This window comes from Monodelphis domestica, chromosome 4, assembly GCF_027887165.1.
Source record: "Monodelphis domestica isolate mMonDom1 chromosome 4, mMonDom1.pri, whole genome shotgun sequence".
Lineage (NCBI taxonomy): Eukaryota > Metazoa > Chordata > Mammalia > Didelphimorphia > Didelphidae > Monodelphis > Monodelphis domestica.
Window position 1 is genome coordinate 369663893 of NC_077230.1, and position 5927 is coordinate 369669819.

Below are 5927 nucleotides of genomic sequence, written 5' to 3' on the forward strand. Positions count from 1 at the left end.
AATGCTACATGTAAAACCCAGTGGAATTGCTCGTTGGCTGTGCGAGGGGGGTGAGAGGATGTGAATCATGTAACCAGGGGAAAATATTCTAAATTAATTAATTAAATAAAAAATTTTCAAAAGAAAAAAAATATTTATATGTGTAACTAAAAAATAAATAAAAAGAAAAAAAGTTACTGAGCAGGGGAGGACCTCAGCTTGACCAATACTTAGGAAAAGTGTTTTGGCAGCTGTGTGAAAGATGGGTTGGAGAGCCACACATGGGGGAGACGTGAGGGGAGATTACAATGGGGCAGGTAAGAGGAGATGAAGATCTGAATCTGGGTGGAAGCTGCATGAATGGAGAGGAATGGAAATGGGAGAGGATGTGAACTGACAAAACTTGGTAAGTGACTGGATAAAGGGGGGTAGTGAGGGAGAGGGAAAAGTCGAGAATAATTGAGCCTGTGTACAAATCTGGGTGACTAGAAGGATGGCAATGCCTTCAAGAGCAAGAGCAGTGGTCTTGAAGTCAGAGGATCTGGGTTCAAGCAATATGGGGAAGCTGGACCACAGAAAAATAATAACAGAAATGTATACAGTACTATCAAGTTTCAAAAAGGTTTATCTACATTCTCACATTTTAGCCTTATAACTTACCCTATAAGGTGGAGTTCTCAACATGGGAAAGATTTCAGGGGGATCTATGAACTTAGATGGGAAAAAAAATCCCAATACCTTTTTATTTTTACATATTTCTTTCCATTATGAATGTGAGCAACAAACAGGGCAGCTAGGTAGTGCAGTGAATAGAGCTCTTGTCCTGGAGTCAGGAAAATTTGAGTTCAAATTTGTACTTACTGGCTGTGTGGCCCTGGGCAAGTCACTTAACTCTGCCTCAGTTTTCTCATCTGTAAAATAAGCTGGAGAAGAAAATAGCAAATCACCCTAGAATCTTTGCTAAGAAAATCCCAAATGGGGTCACAAAGAGCTGGAAATGACTGAACAACAACTAAACAACAACCAGCAACACATGATTCTGAGAAGGGGTCCATGGGCTTCACTAACTGCTAGAGGGGTCTATGACAGAAAAAAAGTTAACCCCTACCATAAGGTATTTCAATTTTATCTTTGTGAAAGGGGAAGAGAACAAGCATTAAGAGCCTTCTATGGGCCAGACACTGTCCTAAGCCCTTTACAAATATTATATACTCCGCCCTGGCATGTAGGTGCTATTATGATTTCCACTTTGAAGGTGAAGAAACTGAGTAGACAGAAGTCAAGTGACTTTTCCAGGGTCACACAACCACTAGGTGTCTGAGATAGCATTTGAACTCAGGCCTTCTTGGCTCTAGACCCAGCACTCTAATAAATTCACCCTAACTGTCTCTGTGATGTAGATACAATGATTTCATATTACAAATGAGGGCAGTGAGGTGGAGGCGTAGTGCATACAGTGCTGGGCCTACAGTCAGGGAGACTCATCTTCTGAGTTCAAATCTGGCAGTTGTATGACCTTGGAAGAGTCATTTAACCCTGTTTGCCTCCGTTTCCTCACCAGTAAAAAGAGGCTGGAGAAGGACATGACAAACCATTCTAGTCTCTCTGCCAAGAAAACCCCACATGGGGTCATGAAGAGTCAGTCACAACTGAACAACATCAACAGCATGATTTAGGCACATTAAGAGATTAGTCCAGCATTAATGACTAGTTTGGAGCAGAAATACAATTTGAATCTAGGCCTTCCTGGTTCCAAGTCAGCAGTCGATTTTTGGTAGACTGATGAGGAGAGGCTCGTAGGCATGCAGGAAGGACGTGCAGAGAGCCGGGCAGCAGACGGAGCCGTGATAAGCTGAGGAGATTAGCAGGGAAGAGAGCAGACCAGGGGATGCTTAAGCTTCTCTGGCATCCTGGACCTCTTGGGTAGTGTGGGGAAGCCGATGGCCTCCCTTCTCTGAAGCATGCTTTTTTTATTTTATTTTTTTAGAATCATGTTTTTAAATGCATGAGATAAAATATGAATTATGTGGAAATAGAACTATTAAGATATATATTTTTTAAAAAGCTAAATTCATGGACTGTAGGTTAAGAGCGTCCAGGGCAGAGAGAGGGGAGACGAGGTCCCGAGACGAAATGAGGGAAGATCCAGCTGGGGAATGGCCGAGGGCAGGCAGACACAGAGCCTCTCTTCTCTCTGGAGAGGCCAGGGTCTTGGAAACCAAGGAAGAAAAATGGATTTGGGAAGCAGGGGGAGATGGGGGTGGTGGGTGGTTGTAGAGGGATCGAGAGGGCTGAAGATGAAGATGATGAAGGGGCTGGTGGGTCTCCAGGAACCTCTGAAAAGAGCAGCTTTAGTCAAATGGTGAGGATAGAAGCCGAAATGGAGAGTGAAGGTGTGAGTGGTGAGGAGTCTGGCTGCTGAAAAGGAGACATACAAGAGAGTTGGAGGCAATGGCAGGGTCAAGCAAAGGTTTTTTTTTTTCACTTACTTTCTTAGAATCAATACTGTATATTGGTTCCAAGGCAGAAGAGTGGTCAGGGCTAGGCAATGGGGGTTAAGTGACTTGCCCAGGGTCACACAGCTAGGAAGTGTCTGAGGCCAGATTTGAACCTAGGACCTCCCATCTCTGGGTCTGGCTCTCCATCCACTGAGCCACCCAGGTGCACCCCCACCCCCACCCTCTCTGTAACATTTTGCCCGTACCCCTCTCTCTTAGATACTTTTCCTCTTTGGGTGCATGGCACACTGCTCTCGCTTAGATTTCCTAGTCGTCTGGCCACCCTGGCTCACTTTCTCCTGTAGGCGTACCCCAGATTCCTGTCCTGCTCCCCCCTTCTCTAGGTACTCTCATCCGTTCTTAATTATCCTTTCTCTGCAGGCGATTCCCAGATCTTACTATCTAGCCCCAATTAGCTGCTCTCTTGGGTTCTGGCCTTGCATCATCGACGGCCAATCGGACATTTCCAAGTGACGTCCCCATGGCATCTCAGCGCCACATATGGAACAAGAAACCCATCTTTCCCCTCAAACGAGCTGCTCATTTCTGCTGAGGGCACTTCTACCTTTCAGGGACTCCATTCCGCTCGCACCAATCCGTCGTCAAGTCGCTGTGGTTGGGTTATTGTTGTTTTTTTAATTTAAAAACTCTACCACCACAGTCTCGTGCATTTACCTCCAGCTCACGTCCTCACCAGCGGAAACCCTCTAGCTCTGCCCTTGGGATGGCGTCTCCATTCTGTGCTCTCCCTCCATGCCAAATGGAGAAGGCAGATGGTGAGGGCGACACACTGAGAAAGGAGCAAGGCGTGCTGTAGCAATGGAGTTTGCGTGTGTGGTCCACTGCTTCGTGTATGGGGGAAACAAGACGCCCAGGCGGGCGAGACACGTGCTAAAGGGACAGACTACCTGGGCATCAGGCTTCGGCCGCCCTTCGCTCCACGAGCAGCTCGCTCTCCAAGATTCTGAGGGTTTGGAGGTTGGAAGCCCCGAATCAACAGCTCAGAATTTTGGGGATGTGCTCTTAGTGTGTGCAGCGCCCAGGCCTGAACATCTCACTACCGCCAGCTGCTCTGGAGCCCCTAAGAGGGCAGAGGAGTCTAACTGCTAATCAGAATGAGCCCGGCCCTTTCCGTGCAGACATAATCTCATTTGATGCTCAGAATCGTAACCGTGCGAGAGACGGACGTGTTTCTCCTTTTATGGAGGAGAAAAGCTGAGGCTTAGAACCTTCACTGTAGAATTCACTCGTGCATTTCTTCCCTCAACAAAGATCGACTGTGCTAGGTGCTGGGGGAGACCTTAAGAGTGAGGAGCAGGAAGGAAAGCCACACACCGATCTGTCAGTTCGGAGAGCCGCGTGGGGTCCAAGGGGCTTGGGGAGGGAGGCCACCCACGCCTGAGGCAGGTTTCAGGAAGAGTTTATCGGAGATGGTGGCATTTGAGTTGGTTATAAAATATGGTGAGAAGTTCAATCAACAGGCAGAGAGGGAGGAGAACATTCCAGGCACAGGGAGTGGTGTGTGCACAAAAGTAGGAGGGCAGGAAAGCACGGGGTAGATTTATGGGATGGAACAGCCCAGACAGGCTGGCGTAGACTACACGGGAAAGAGGAGCATGCAACAAGCCTCGAGAGATGGGAGGTGCCAGAGGGCAGGGTCTCGGCGTCCTGATGTGCCAGGCAGAGGGGCTGGACCGTATCAGCCCTAAAGCCCCGTTCACATGATCCCACAGAAATCATTGAAAATGGTAGATGCAGAGTGACATGTTTGGCTCCATGCAGCTAGAGGCAGCTTGGTGGCACAGCGGATAGAGTGCTGGGCTAGGAGTCAGGAGGATCCGAGTTCAAATACAGCCTCAGATACTCACCAGTCATGTGATTCTGCTTAACCTCTATCTGACTCAATTTCCCCCAAAGGGAAAAGGATCCAAATAGCTACGTGCCTCTTGGAGGTGATGTGAGAGAACCAGATAGTATTTGTCAAGGGCGTGGGGTGTGTGTACGTATATATACGCAGACTCTCGTGTATGTAGAATGAAGATTAAGTTCGTTACAGCATTAAGGATAGGCTGGGAGGGGGAAGCTGGTAGAGATAGCAGTGATGATGACTAGAGAGGGCGAGAGGGATAGAAGAGATGTTACAGAAATGAACTGGACAGCTTGGAAGTGAGGGAAGAGGAGAAGTCAAAGCAAGCTTCTAGGCTCAGGCAGGGTTGGGTGGAGGTTGGGGCCACTAAGAAGGTGGGAAGTCAGAAGGAGAAGCAGATTTATGGGAAAAGATCTTAAGTCCATTTTTGTAGCTGTCAAGTTTGGAGCCGTAGGGTGAGGGTGAAGGGGTAATGTCCAGACATCATCTACGCAAATCTGGAGCTCGAAAGAGAAGTCTGAGCTGGAAACTGAGATTTGGGGAACAGAAGACAGGAGAGCCAGAGAGGGAGGGAAACAGGAGAAAGTCACAAAGAGAAGGTGGGGAGAGGAGGGAAGATGTAGAGAGGGCTGGGGGGAAAGAGAGAGAGAGGGAGAGAGGGGAGCAGAGACAGACACACACAAACACAGAGAGGAACTGGACAGACTATTGGGCAACATCCACCTTAAGGGGAGCAGGGGTGGATGAAACAGGGACAATTAAAGACAGTGGAGGAGAGCTAGAAGAATATGATGGAGGAGAAAGAAAGCCAACAGAGAAGAGAATATTCAGTAGGAAGAGAGTAGTAAAGAATTGTAAATCCTGCAGAGACAACAAAAAGGATAAAGCCAGGGGATAGCTGGGTAGCTCAGTGGATGGAGAGCCAGGCCTAGAGATGGGAGGTCCTGGGTTCAAATCTGTCCTCAGACACTTCCCAGCTGTGTGACCCTGGGCAAGTCACTTGACCCCCATTGCCTAGCCCTTACTGCTCTTCTGCCTTAGAACCAATACACAGTATTGATTCCAAGAAGGAAGGTAAGGGTTTAAAAAAAAAAAGGATAAAGCCCAGTAGGTTTTAGATGAGGTTACTGTAACTTAGGGTGGTGTCAGTAAGGGTATAGGAGTGGAAACTGGCTCACATTGGGATAAATGAGAAAACAGAGACTTTGCATATAGACAATTTTTTCCTAAGGAGTTTAGCCATGAAAAGGGAGGAGGAATGCTGTCTGGATGTGGAAGGCAGGGAAGAATATAATGGAAATAAAGTAAAAACAAGATATTGATGCAATTTTTTTAAAGGAAAGAGAAATGGGGCAATAGTTGGAGAAGCTAGAAGGGAGGGAAAAAACCAATAAAACTTTCTTTAGGACCAGAGATGCTTGGCCACACTTGTGGACAGATCTGGAGAAAGAGATGAAAGATCAGATGACTACTGGAGCCCGGAGGGAATGAAAGGAGACCCAGGTCCTAGTAAAGTGTGAGGATCCTGCCCCCACACCCATAGCCACCATGACCACAGAAAAGGGGGAGGGAATGATGATGCA